A 15,370-nucleotide genomic window follows, 5' to 3' on the forward strand; every position below is an offset into this window, starting at 1 on the left:
AAGGTTGGTGGTACTCCACCTCTGCAGATGCTCACGGGCCTCCTTCAGAGGCCACATGCAGAGCTCCAGAGCCCTGCCCAAGCTGTTGCTGGAGACCAAAGATGTGCCTCCAGCAAGAAGGTTTAAGGATTGTCCTCTCCAAGTCCCTGGAATGAGAAAGTCCTGATGAAACACATTTCTCTGATTACTGCTGATCTTAAATGAAGACAATATTTTCTGGCAAAGTATCCTGAGAAAAATGTTGAATTCTTCATTTTTCCTAGTAGCAGTCTACAGAGAAAGGTTTTTCCTGTAGCAAATTCAGGAGTTTCCAGTCACTTTGGAGCTGGCTCTTTCCTCTATTCCCAGCTGGCTGCTCTCCCGCTCTGAAATCCCTATTTTCACAGGATGAAAAGAAAGATTCCCACCCCATCTCCTCACAAACCTCTGTGGCACCCTCATGGCACAGAGAGGTGCAAGCTGATAGAAGGGACAGGACAGCCTGAGTGCTGCCTGTAGCTACTACTCTAGATAATACTCCTAGTGGTTAATAGTACTGCTGCCTGTAGTATTAGCCCCTGCATCTTATCTCAGATCATATGCCACCTCACCTTTGCCACTCTGAGGCTCAGTCTGGCCTTCTGCCTCACCGAGTGTAGCCCCAGACTCTGAAATTCATGAGCAGCTTCCCCTCCTTTTCCTGTTTTTCACACATTTTCTCCTTTCCTGTCACACTTCAGTGTTCCCTGTGCTTGAGAACAAAACTCTTGACAAATGTCACTGCCAGTTACTACTATAAGCATTAGACAGCTGAGGTTAACCACCAACTTCTGTTTGCATGCCACAAGCACCTAAAAGATGAGCAGCAGCACTTTCAGGGACAAAATGTTAAAAGCAAAGCCTTTCCGTGTCAGTGGCACATCCCAGTCCTGTGATCACCTAGGAGGTGGCTCAAAGCCTGCTCCAGACCACAGCACCCATGGAGGTTTCCCAGTGGAATTAAAGAGTAAGGAGATCCGGGAGCACCAGGTACAGCCGTGTGTCATTTGTCTTGTCTTTCGCTTTCACTTCATGATATAAAATATTACTCAGTTTATTGCCTGGCGGACTGACGGTCATTCTGCGTGGCAGCTGGTGACTCAACAGCAGCACCCTGTCTGTGACAGTGCCATGGTGACCCAAGCCTACACCCATGGGCTCAGGGATCAAACTGACATGGGGTGGGAGGGAGAACCTTGCTGGGTACAAGCTATGACATTCACTGAGCACCTACTTCTTAGCCTCTGATTCACCTTGAAAGCGGTGCTGTGGACCCCACAATGCTCACACAGCTGCTTGCCCAGCCAGATGTCACCCCCTCACCCTCACCTTTGCTACAGTGGGGTAAAGGAGAAGTTCTTCAGACAAGAAAAGCTTGACTCATGTCACTAAACACAGCCAAGGGGACAAGTTTCCTCTTTGTCTGCTTGACACCCATCCAGCAGAAGAGCTCTTGAACCAGGGGCCAGAAGCAGTGTCTGGGTTTAAGGTGTTGCTGAATGATGTGCCTGATGAAACTGGCAGAAACTACTCCAGGATCCTTAAATTACACATGACTCAGGCATCTATGAAGTCATGCCCCATTCCTGTTTATCTTTTTTATCATTTTTTATATATTGTCTGATACTGTGTCAGCACTAGTGTTTTATTAGACTTCCAGGTCAAAGGTTGTGAACTTATTTGTCATTGTCTTGTGCAATAAAATTATGTCTTCCAGCTTGACAGCAAAAAATTTTGTTTTCAGTGAGAATTTCAATATTCTTTGCAACATATGTAGTTCTCCAGATGTCTGAATGCTTATAGAGTCAAAACAGGCTTCCAGCATTTATAATTAACAGATTACATGTGTCTTTCTCCCAGAATGTCCAAAGTTCCCTCTTCATGGCCTCTGATTACATTATTTTGTGTCCTTTTCATAAGTGAAATCTTAAACCTAATACTTAAACATTAGCCTGGCTGAGATAGTGGTATTGGTTTATGTTCTATTCTGCATAGCTCTGGAAATTGGGACTGGAAAGAGTTTTGAGAGGTCATGAGAGAGAAAAAGGGAGAGACAGAGAAAGACAGTAAATTCCAGCCAAATGTCTCTTAAATTACAATCAAATGGTAAGTGACTCTGCAAGCTCACAGCATTCTGGGTCCTGGGACAAGGGTATCTGCAGAAGGAAATAAGTCAGGGACACTGGCTGATATGGATACAGGCTTGGGTTTTTTGCCCCAAGCAGGAAAGGGTGTCTTTAACTTCTTGGGTATGTGAGTCTCTGGTGGATCTTCCCTGTTTCAGACATTGGTCAGAAGGAAGTCCCTGCCACTGGCAGTGAATTGATGGTCATCATGGGACTACACAAAGAAAAAATGATGACAATACAATGGGTAAGAAGGGTGAAATGCAAGTAGTATGTGTGTTTGCCTTAATATTTTCACGAGCTTTTAAATGCTGAAAGTTGAAGAAATGCTCAGTTGATTGAGGCTGGTGTACCCATAGACACTGCAGAAGTGAACAGTTACACATAACAAGATATGAACACAGCTGCAGTTGTTATGTGACTGAGTATTGCCTGCCTGGTGCAAATAATGCCAAAATAGTCACCACATTGCCAATATTAACCTCACTGCTTGGAGAAAAGTAATGACTAGCATGCCACAACCAAATAACGCATTACAAGAACCACTGCAGCACTGATCTGATCTGATCTGATAGTGATAGTCTGGCAACACACACGGTTAAAGAGTAGGGAAATAGTTCATGCCATGATGATCATAGGATATAAATTATGCATGGCTTCAGCTGCCCTGTGCTCATGCTATCCCCTAGCACGCAGCTGCCAGTTCTCTGCCTTCATGCCATGTGCTAAATTACTATCAAATCATTTAGTTTGCAAAGGATGTCTGCAGGTCATGTGCTCCTGCACTTCACACAAAGCAGAGCCAAGCTTGCATTTGGATGCTCAGAGCCCTTGGAACTTTGAGGATCCGGTGATGGAGGTCTCCTTTGCTTCCAGTGTTGACTGTCCTGATTATTGTAAGCTTTTTTCTAATGTACAGCAGTTGCAACTTGTAGGTGGAAAGACTGGTTGTATCCTCTCTACAACATCCCATTAAGGCTGGGTTTGCTCCAAGATGCACAAAGCCAGATGCTCTTGAAGTCTTTCCTCTTGTATGCTCAAGTCCCTAATTGCTCTCCACTGGACTTGCTTCCATATGTCAATGAGCTTGTTGTCTTTAGGAGCCCCCCAAAACATTTTCCCAGCTGTAGTTTCTAACCCTCCATTGTTTTCAAATTTGTAAGATCAAGAATGATTAATCTCTTTATTTAAAGGAAATAAAAGAAAAAGTCGTATAAGGGCACAATCCCTGGGCTGGCTCTGCATTTAGCATTAGACAGATGGCTCACATTCCACCTGAGTCTCTGGAGGCAGATGCAGCCCAGATCTAAATGGGGAGCTGCTCAGCTGTGGCCATGTCAAATGCTGACCATATGTCACAATGGCTAGTGTCAAGGGGAAGAGGGGAAAACACAGCTTTACAATCCTGCTCAAGTGTCCTGAAAATCAGCACCAGAGTCTCTTGTACTGTCTCCTGTTTGCTGTTGATCTTAGAAAGACAAGTAAATTTTCTGTCATCAGCTGTCAGGCAAATAAGTTCCCTCAAAGGATGAAAGTCACTATACATAACATCTCCTAATGGCTCATTCTGGAGTATAATCCCCTTCACGTGGGACCACAGAAGCAGAGAAGTGTCACTGGCCACTTATAAAACAGTAAACTTCCTTTGGAGGTAAGGATGCAAGCAGTAGCCCATATGGAGGTGAGTACAGGAGGATGGGAGAGATGGCAGCAGTTACATACTGCCTAGAGTAATGGAAAAACTTAGACTGGTGTCTGTCTTTTAAAGGAAAATGTTTCTCACTGCTAACTGTATGGAGAGCCTCAGGTCTGTACTCACTGCTCTGCCTAAGAATTAGTCCTCTGACCTCAGCTAAATTAAATGCTGGAACCTCACCCAGCCATTCCAATAGTGTCACTCAAGATGCATCCTAGGCTCCCATTTCTAAAAATGCTACACAGCGAACACAAAATAATACAATCAGTACATAAAAATAATACAATAATCACATCAATATTGATGAGCTCCATATCAGTTTACTACTTGAATAATACACCAAAAAAAAGGATTTGTTTTCAAACTACACAACTGTAGGCAGCAATGTCTATGAAATATACCCAGCTGTCTGGACAAAGGTTTTGGGAAAAAGTACATTTGGAATGTCCCACAGACTTACATGGTTATCCTTGACAGGCAATCTTTGCAGTGCTTATCAAGGTTCAGAGTCCATTAATGTGTTTCAGTTTGGGCGCTCAGCCTCACACACTGTCTTACCAGACAATAAGAAAATTTTAAATTGAGCTGCACAAATATCTAGAAATAAAAAAAAAAGGTCTAAACACACTATTTCATACTTCTGCCACAAGTAATGGCCAGCAGTTGTACCACAGAAACGACCGTCATATCAGTGCTGCCCTGGTGGTGGTCCAAAAATAATTGTACCACTGCTAGGCATGACTCAAGAAAAAATAATTACTTTTGTAACTGGAAGGAACCAAAGAGCACCACATCCATCTGCTTGCCTCGTGGCAGGCTCAGTTTGCTATTTATGGTGAGTGGGCCAGGTTGAATCCCAGCAGCTGCAGGCCGCACCCCCGCCCTGGCCCCGGCCGGGAGCCGGGCGCGGAGCGGGCCGGGGCTGCGCTCCCCGCCCGCGGCTACCGCGCGTCCCCGAGCCCCGCCGGCCCCGTGGGAGCGGGACACCAGGGGAAGCCGCTTCTCACAGGGTGCAAATTACACGCTTAGCAGCCCAGAGAAGGTGCAAAGCACACCCAGCCGCGCAGTTCTGGAGCCAGCCACGCTCCTTTCCAAAGGCTGCCCCCTCTCCTTCCCTGTGGAGCGGAGCCCCGCAGGGCGGGAAGGGAGGGGCGTGGCAAACCTGGGAAGGAGCAGACTAAAGGCAAAGGAACAAATAGCTGCTGGAACGGGAATTAGTGTCTTGGTGGGAGGTTGAGAATAAATCTATCATACTTAGCCTCTCGTTCAGCTATGGCAGAGCAGGACATTACCTCTAACAATGAGCCCAGCAGGTAGCCTGTAGGAACAATACGGCCCGAGGGAGCAGCCACTCTGCTGCTCCTATAAGTACTCTGTGTTGCGTCTTACAAGTGTCCTTACATAAGTATACTCATTATTTCTGCAAGACTAGAATTCCAGATTCTTCATCTTAACAACAGCCAAAAGAACAAAATTCTTGCTGAGTGTTTAGCACCTTCAGAGAACAAAGTAAGGAAGGAAGTGGAAACTCCCATTCGGCTGACACAGAAAGATGCAGTGGCACTGCAGGCACATTGGCTTCATACCGGGGTTTCCAGCTTCTGTTACTGCTGGAGAGCCCCAGTCCTTCTCATCCTGCTTCCCTCCCACACCTGACAGAAACAATTCATTGCTGTTACGGAGATACCCATCTGTTCCTTCAGCTAATGAGTACAAAACTGATAGGAAAGCTTCACATAAAAACTCACCAAAAATGGGAATACATGGGCTAGTTTTTGTCAGCAGTAACACAATGATGTCATAAAGTAACTGGGAGTTTTGATAACTGTGAACAAAGGGGAAAAGTGGAAGGAATCTGAGAATGCCCTATAATAAAAAAATTAGCTGAGCATCCCATGAATAGACAAAAATTGACCTAGCTATACACTGAAAAAAAGCCTTTATTGAATTACCTACTGAAAGAGATGAGGTGATATTTATTTCCCAAGCCACCATAATACCTGCAGATCACAGTGCACCTGAAAGATTGTGGTAGACTCCACAGAATCTGCTTTTTTAAAATTTCTCCTGAGTCCAATTTTTAATGGCCCAGTCCTTTAAGGATGACTTTATATAACAACTGGAGCTACTACCAAATGAGGGTGTTTCAATGCATACATGTGTCCAAACGAACTGGATGTTGTTGCAGATCTGTCCCCATCTGTGCATACTAACTGACTTCCAAAGGCTGACATAAATGTAATATAGAAGATAGTCCAGGTACTCAGGCCAGTTTGTAGTCTAAACAAGAGAAGTGGCAGCATAATTAAGATTTTTTTTTTTACAGAAATACCAGTTGTTGATGCTGTTAACACTCTGAGCACATTTCTTAATTACAAGATGTGCACTACAGTCCCTTCCCTCAGTCTGTTTGTGTGGGTGCTCTGGGATCCTGCACTTTCAGCACTGGAGTCTGTCCTTACAGATTAACACAAAGGAGCAGAGTGTGAAACACTGTAAATCAGGAAGCATATAGGAATAAACTCAAAGAGTGAAAGACAAAGTATGAGGAAAACTATATTCCTAAAGGCAGTAGGGCTAGGCAAAAGTTACATTGGGTATATAAGGCTATATATTACACTATAATGCTTCACATAACTATATATTCTGTACTCAGAACTTTTAATACTCTGTGCAGATTACACATATGTGGTCCTAAATACAGCACTCACTCAACATATGAAATACCCCTGCTAAAACAATTGCATAGGATCCAGGGGGAAAAGCCAAATAAAACTATCAGTAGGATCCTTTTGTATGGGAGATCAGCCATTCACACATTTTGTTGTGGAAGAAAATCAAGACAACAAGAAGTTAACAGTAACAGACCTTGATATTTGGTTCATTTCATGGGGGATTTATGAGAGACATATTTGATAATGTGTTTACTAAGATTGCTTTCCCTAAAGTGGACTAAGCTTCTATACTATAACCCTGAACTCTAAAGTCCTAATCAACCAAATAATATCCATAAATTGCACTTTTCTTAAGAGGAAACAAGGCACTGCCCTGTCCCAGATTTTATCTTCAGAATGATGGAAATTCAAGCTAATATTTACACCTGTTGAAATTGTACCAAGAAAATAATTCAGAGAATACTGCATAAGAAAGGTACATTCCATACATTTGTATGGTACAAGCTCCACTATTACACTAAAATGACTGAATGTTTACCATTAAGGTAAACTAACCAGAAGACCCAGAAGAGGATAAGTGAGAAAATAGAGGTGAAATTAGAGGCCCTGAAAAAGGGCATTTATTAATTTCCAGCCCTGTGAATTTGTTGCTGAAATATGACTTCTTACTGTGAAACAGTAAGAATCCCTGGCCACAGAGAAAGGAATTAAAAAATATCATAATAAAACCATTTCATTTGATTTTCATTTAATCCTCATATACTCATACCTGCTTTCTGAAAGTATGCATATTCTTGTCAATTTGGCTACTGACTGAGTTAAAAGTGTGGGATTTTTCAAACAACTGTCATTCTCTTAAGGGATAATGCATGTATGATTGAATTGTCTGAAAAGCAAAGAAGGATCATAGCAGGACCTAGAGGAAATAGAAGGTGGCATCTTATGTGTCTGTTGACTTTTGTCCAACTCCAGACAAACACTGAAATACAAACTAAATATTTCTCTAAGCAGTGATAGTACAGCCTCAGGCTGTCTCCTTATTTTGGTGAGTGTGTTGTGGGTTGCTGAGGGATGAGGAAGAAAAAACAACTGCTCTTGTGCAAGGACCATTTTCCTCAATCTTAGGAGACAGGGATGGTGATGAGGAGTGCAGATGGTGGTTATTCCCATCAAAGGATCGTTCTTTTGCTTCTCCTTGTAGAAAAGTCTGTCTTTGTGGGCACCTTTCTTTTTGTAACCAAATCTAGTAATTTCAGGAAGTAAATGATGTGTCAAGACATATAAATTAACAGTTTCTCCAAGCTCAATTTGCAGACCCATCCATGCTCTCAGTCCAGCTGAGTATTTGAAATGGAACCTGCACAAAAAAAAGTGCAGTAACAGGCTCTTGTAATAAGGGAATCCACATCATCTCTATTAAGCTGGTTTGGTGATCTAAGTTTTGTACAATTTGAAAGACCAAAATTAGCAAGTTCCCTTTTAATGTCTACAGAGATGTCTGAAGTAGCTAGCTGCATATCTCCATGTTTGTTGAGATAAAACTGAATCATATCTTAACATTAAAAATGTTTGTCAGCTGGGTCAAATGCATAGTAACTCTTAAAATACTACCAAGAATGCAAATTTAGAGACAGCTTTTATCTCTCTCTCTCTATATATATATATATATATAGTTTGTCTTAAGTACACAGTGTACACTAATAAACGGGATTCTGCAAACTTACACTGGAGATACTGAGTGCTCTATTGAGTGCTGTAATGTTTGAATGTTCAGAAGGGCAAAAGTATGTTTGACTACCCTGCTGGAAATCCTGTTTTGCATATTAGGAAGGAAAGTATCTGTGCGATATGCCCCTTCTAGGCAAGCAATAAACTGTGGATAAATTGTGCTGGATTTATAACAATGGCCTCACTACTGTCAAATGTAAGAATAGTGGCTGAAGGCAGCAGACAGTCCATTAGCAAATTAAAAATCTGTACACTGCATCTATGGAAGAAGCAATCTAAAAGGGCCCACTAACATACATTCATATCACAAAGGATAATTTCTCAGACTTCATTATATTTGTTAAAAGAATTTAGTATATATGGCTGAAATTCAGTATGGTGTTATAAATAACATTGGCAAAGACCAAAGTGCAGGCCTTGATCACATAATTAATTGATTTATCTGCACAGAGAACAACTGCCAAATCTTTGTTCATTGGTGTGGTGTTTACTCCTGTGATTAGTCCCTCTGGTTACTGCCACCCTTTCACAGCCTAGAGTGTGCCCACCCCATAAAAATTCCTCCACACAGGGGTGGACAAGGGTGTAAACTGCTAGTGATTGCTTCATAATCATAAGCCTGTATTACTTTTTTCTCTCTGGTGGCCCATTTTCTTTTAAGAACAATAATATTTTACAAAGATACCATACCTGAAGACACATGTGATTAAGATGCCCATAATACAGCACTGATCTAAGCTATAATACTTCTGTAAAATCATCAATAAAAAGGAATTTTAAAACATGCTAACTACTGGATGGTACTCCAATTTCCTATCTGCCTATTCCACATGCATACTTGGATACTGTTCTGTGTGAAGGATGGTGAGTGAGATGTTCTGTTCCAGGAGAACCAGTGCTCTGAGTGGACCCATCCTTGCTGTCTCTGGGCCAGCACCAAGTAACAAAAATAACAAACTTTTCAAGATCACTTACGAGAGCTGGGCATGAGGGGATGACCCTTTCCCCCTGCCCTCTTCCAAAGCACTGCACAGAAGAAAGTTGTGGAGGGCCAGGCTCTAGCTGGGACTTGCTGCTACCCTGGACATATCCAGCTGAAGTTGTGGCCGCCCTTCCCATCACCTGAGGCTCCGTTTTGTCACCTGCACTGGGGTGGACTCTCACAAAGCCCTGCAGAAACAGCAGTGGTCTTGCTGCTGAGAAAGGCAGGAAGGCCTTGACTGAACAGTAAAGCCTTTTTTTCTCAGCATTTGGAAACACACTCCATTTGGAAATTTCATTTGTTTCTCTGTGTGTGTGTGCACTATAAACAAAAGGTTCTCACATTCCTTCAGGCCAGCCTTGCATCGAGCTGAATCCTGACCAAGAGCAAAGCTGTCTCTTCTCCCTGCTGACTGCAAAGAGAAGCAGCAATGACTCACTGGTCTTCACATGGGGATTTCACACGTTTGCCTTAGCATATATGCCAGTTCCACTACATACAGCCTGTTTAGCTTCAGCACTGCTAACTAGAAGGACATACAGCACTTCCACATCCCTGCTGTGCAAGATAAGCATACGGTGCTGATTTGAAATGTAATTGATTTTACTGGCACAGCCTGTCCTGCAGCTCACAGGAAACAATCTCAAATAATTTAAAGGAATCAGTAATCTGCTATTAAATTGCAACTATTAATATGTGATATTGCTTTTTCAAACACCCCAGTGAACTATTTGCAATGGCTTCCTTTCTTTCTTTGTAACTTCAGCCTCCTTCTTTCTTTTTCCTTCCATTTATATCCTTCAAATGTACTTATCTGAGCACTCCTGAAGGATGACATGTAGAAAAAAAAGCTATACCAAGACATAATTACACTGGCATAGCTAACAGAAAAGACCTAGATGTTTCAAATGTCAGTAGATCTGAAGATGTGTGGGCAGGATTTACAACACTGGTATGTTGCCACTGGTAACTGACTGCATTTTTAACCTTCCCACTGCTGGCTAGCAGTGTGAAAAAGGATAAGTCTAGGAATTTAGCACTGGAAATAAACAAGCTCATTACAACCCTCTAAAATGTATTGTTTTGAAGCTGAGACAGACAAGAGGAAGGATTGTATAAAGGTTAGAGAGGAGCTCTTTCTTCCTGATAGGCAGCCTACACAGCACCTAACCCTTCCAGCTTGCTGGCATGCAGTTGTTTCCTCTGCTGGATCAGCCCTGAGGACCAGTTTTGGTCACTCTGTATAGACGGGAAAGAGTGAAGCTTTCACTGGCAGCATTTAAAGGCACAGCCATCTCAGGCAGAAGATACTTGATAGAGTTCCACAGTCAAAAAGTTGGCAGAAGTCTCCTGCTGAGAGTGAGCAATTTGGAGACACCAAGCAATCTGACAGACTATTAGACCATGCAGTGGAGTCAGACACAGGATCTGAGGCAGGGAGAAGTTGCTGACATGGGTGTTACACCCACGGCTTGGGTTTGATAAGTGAGGACCAAGGAGAAGACCAAACTTCTTGGGCACATAATGGTGGTATTATTAGGGTGCTTATCTAGATGGAGGAGAACAAATTTAGGGCAGGATTTAATGAAAAATTAGAATATGTGAAAGGAGACAGTGAGAAGAGAAAGCCTTGAGATATGTGATTGCACTTCATGTGTTGTGCAAAGAGGGGGGATACTCCCATTCCTGCTGAGAAGTGCTCATTGCAACAGAGTCCTGGCCAGGAGGCCCCATACAAGCTAGTATCATAAACTGGGGAGAGTTGCATGGGACTAAAACTATGTTATTACCCTTAATTAGACACACAAATGAAAAACAGCCTCACATCTAGAAAACTCACTGAAATGAAGGCAACCACACCTGCTCAGCACCTTGGCATTTTGTAGGGACTTCAGCAAGGAGGGAAATTTCACTGGAAGGTGTGAGCATTCAACTGTTAACCCTAAATGTGCATTTAGAAGTCTTTTAGGCAACCAAATAAAAAACTATGTGAAACCATTCCTGGTCTCAAAACACTACTTACTGTTTTTTTTATGATCTTGGAGAGAGCAAACTGTAGATGTCACAGCATTGCCTTTGCTAAAAACAAGCTCTCTGCCTATCAGCTCACAAATTCCAGCTGAGAATGACATAGAAGAGACAGTGCTGTACTCGTGCTGCAGTGCATGTGATTTAACAGCTCTTCCATTTAAAGACCTTTAGGAGAATGCCAGTCTGTTCCTAGTTTTAACCTTTAAAATGCAGCAAAGACTTCAAGAGCGACTTTGGCATTTCTCAGTGTAACCCACACCTCCCACATGCATCAGGGATGACTTTACAAGCAAAGCACCAGGGAAGCAGACATGTATGAATATGTACAGTTATGGACCCCTGTAAAGGGATGCATGTCTCCCAGAATTTCACCTCTATTCCTCTTGGCATCATTCTAACTCCTCATGCTGAGAAGTGGTGTCATTTTTAGCCTCATTAATTTTCAGGGCTTCCCCTTCCCCCCTCCACTTAATGCTGGCAAGTCAGCTACCACGAGTAAAGCAGGCAGCAGATTTTTCTGTGTTTCTCAGAGTGGTAATTAAAGTTGCTAAAAAATAATTTAAAAAATTAAAGAAACGTGAAGTTCTTCCCAGGAGCAATGTTCTCTGCATGATCCAAGCATCAGCTGCTTTTGTAGTTATGAGCTGTGGAGATGAGATTGTTTGGGATCCATCTGTCCTGCTCCAACATGTCAGAGTCATGGGGTATAGCTCAGCTGCTAGGAGATTTCTTATTCCTAATTCATTTTGAAACAATACTGTGGGAGCAAAATCATTGATGCCTTCACCAACTCAATTTCTTGTTTTGTTTGCTATTGCTAGGGAATAGGAATTTTTGTATAAAGCTCATTCATCTTTTATTGCTTTCTCATGAAAGTCATTTTGTTATGCCCTCCATGATGACTCTTCATGGGACCTTCTAGCCTTTGGTGTAATGTAAGGACAAGGCCCCCCATCAGCCAAAGCCTTCATGCAGGTTGCAGTATCCTTAATCTAGCAATCAATTTCTTTAAGTAATGGATTTACATTTGAGCAGTTTGCCCTGTTCTTTGGATGCAAAGCCATCACTGGGCCAGGACCGAAAGGTTATGGCTGGTCTGAATTCCAGCCTAGTACTAGTAGGGGTCAAGCATTTTGTGTTACTGCTCTGTGTGGCAGAAACTTTGTGACTGAAGTGAGGGGAAAGCTGAATTGAAATGTTGAAATAAAAGTCTCTGCTGCCCTGGGGAGTGCTCTGGGGCTGCCCCTGGGGCCCCCCCGTGATACTGCCAGCAATGCACACCACAGGATGACACTGTGGGTGACCTGTGCCAACGGGTCACCTTCACAAGGACCCAAGATGGTGTGAGTAACCCTGCTGTGAGCCTGGAGGGTGCTCAGCATGCTGAAGATGGTTTCCACTTTGGCAGCATGGATGCCTGGGGCCACGTCCACTTTTCTGTCTGAGGATGTCACTCTGCCATGGCTTCTTTTTCACCACCACTGGTTCCCACATTAAACATCAAGAAATATGTGCAATACAAAGAAAATACTTTTTTATTCACACTGCACAGGTCAGTAGCATTTCTCAGAGGCAGTGTCCAGTTTAGGTAGAAGGATGAAGAATATTCTTCTGTTGGCTCAATTTTCTTGTACAAACCACATGATATAGAGCAGGTGAGGTGAACTAAAATGCATGAAAAATTAATCCAGCAAATTATTTTTCTGATTATTATGTGGCTCCACAATTCTTTACATTATCTTACATCAAAATCTAGCTGAGCAGAAGGCTTTAAAGATAAATTCCAAAACTTCAAGTGATGATTGAAGAAGTATTTATCCATTTCAAGACATTTAAAAACGCTATACCTGACTAATATAAACCATATCATATATAGTTATAGTCTGATGGAAAGGAGGAACCATTATAAAAATTTAAACATAAAGTAATATCTATGATAATGTGCAAAATACATTAAGTAATATTTGAACCATCTGAGAATCTGAATTTCATACTTTTGGTCTATAGAGTAGATTTCAGTGAGTTCATTTAACTTGTTTTAGAGACCAGAATGTTACTGCAGTAGTTTCACATCACTGGAAGATTCTAGGAATAATTAAATTGCTCATGGCAGATATTATAAAACACGCAAATTCATTCCTCTTCTTGGTTTGGTGTTTGTTGAGAGGAGTTGTTTTGATTTTTGGGGATTTTCTTTCCATTTTCAAACATATCTCTAAGTGTAGTAACTGTACTGAATATTTGGTAATTACATGCAAACAAAGAGCATTGCAAGTGTCTGCTCATGGAATCTGCAGTGTCTAAAAATCACATGAGATTTTTTCCAGGCCCAAATTTCAAGCCCATGACCACATGCCAAGGATAAAATGATGAGAATTACAATAGTGGGAAAAATTTTCTTCATCACTGAGAAGACTTTGGTCAATATAATGATGAAAATTTTTTCAAGACAATGTTTTGATGGGGAACGTGGTGAATATTTGGGCACTATTCAAATGCTGGAAATGTTTTTAAGTTGGAGTAAATCCTCTCAGTCAGTTCCAAAATATTGCTGAAAGGAAAATCTGTGTTAGGCAAAAAATAAATCTAGAGCTATCAGAAAACCTAAGGTCACAGGAATTGGAAATTAAAAAAACACCATATTTAGTCATCTTACTATGCCATTCTTTGCATATTATGGTCTGAAACCAAGGCTATAGGGCTATATTTGACTCTGCTTAGCCATCAATATCCACTTGCTGTGAGGGAGCAGTGGTTGCAGAACCTCCAAGTTGCCATTTCCCATAACATTGCATGAATCTTGTCGTGCCTGACAGTTTTCATAAAGCCCAAACTCCATGAGACTGAAAAATCTCCTGAGAACTCCAGTTTTTGATTACAAGGAGAAAAAGCGATGTTGTAATCCTCACGACTGTAGAAACAGGAGAAAAAAATTATCTTTGCTCTGCTCCCAGTATGCTAAAAGCTCATTAACCCAGAGGCAAATTAAGCATCTCTGAGAATCCACCATGTTTAATTTTTATTTTTTTCTTTCTAAACAGGAAGAAGAGGAAGTCAGAAAGGGTTCTGATATTTTTAAAACCTGGTAAAAGCAATACTGGAATTCAGGTCATTAACTTCAGCTGAAAACAGAGAGAAAAATAGACTCCTGTCATTAAGCCACAGAATTTTGTAACAGGTGTATGGTAAAGTGCAGAGTGTTGTTTTGGTTTTTTTTTTTCCTTTAATCACCATATCACAGGAACACTAGCAAATGAAACTACCAGACAGCATACAAATAATGAATAAATATTGTCTGCAATTCCTTTTCTCTGAATTAAAAAATAGCCTGTTTTTTTAGAATCTGATTGCCTTGCCTGTTTGAATTGAAAATGCACAAAGCTGGCGCATCAGAGGATCTCACAGAGGGGCAAGCCTGACATAGGTTGCTTTGCATAGTCATCCTACTGTATATCAACAAATAAGCAAGAGCTGCATTTTTTATTTCTTCACACCCATTTTTGTGTCAGCCCAGTAGAACTATTGCACTGAGCACTGTATCATGTGCTCATTGTGTTTTATATGATGCTTGGAGTAGCACAGGGTTCCTTATGAATAAAATTCTGCTGTGCAGCAGATGTATGTGGCAGCCATATATGATCACAATACACAATAGGAACTGCTCATTTCTACACTGTTTCTAGGGAAGTAAAGGGTTACTAGGGGAAGTGGTGTTTTATCACACATACAACATTGCACAAAAATAGCCTGGGAGACCAAAATGCTTACATTGAAGTCTCCACATTTCTGTAATTAATACCACAATGATCTATTTTGGATACCGTTAGCATATGCTTTCTGTCCAATATATGTATAGTTAATGATATCTGGGGGCATGAAAGGGAGAGAAAATCTTCTGAGAAATACTGAGAAAGAAAGAAAGAATTTGTTTCAGTACTGGAGGGCAGAGCTTCTCACCACATCACCTCGGCAGAGCTGCCTCTCGGCTGGGGGTGGGGAGGCAGCATCTCCAGACATCATAAGTCTCATGGGGCTGGCAGACTGTGCCTGCACTGAGTGTGAGATCAAAACCCATATGTTTCTCTTTCCAATGACCCTTTTTCATAACCAGGTT

The 15,370-nt window shown here is 41.8% G+C and overlaps 1 long non-coding RNA gene across 1 annotated transcript; it reads left to right on the top strand.

Annotated features, from left to right (window-relative positions):
• Positions 1-621: 621 nt before the first annotated feature.
• Positions 622-14,475, top strand: LOC135295226 (uncharacterized). The gene is made up of 3 exons (XR_010357255.1): positions 622-1,008; positions 2,303-2,391; positions 14,298-14,475. It is a non-coding gene; the product is annotated as an uncharacterized LOC135295226 (long non-coding RNA).
• Positions 14,476-15,370: the final 895 nt, after the last annotated feature.

Source organism: Passer domesticus, chromosome 2, assembly GCF_036417665.1.
Source record: "Passer domesticus isolate bPasDom1 chromosome 2, bPasDom1.hap1, whole genome shotgun sequence".
In the NCBI taxonomy this organism is placed as follows: domain Eukaryota; kingdom Metazoa; phylum Chordata; class Aves; order Passeriformes; family Passeridae; genus Passer; species Passer domesticus.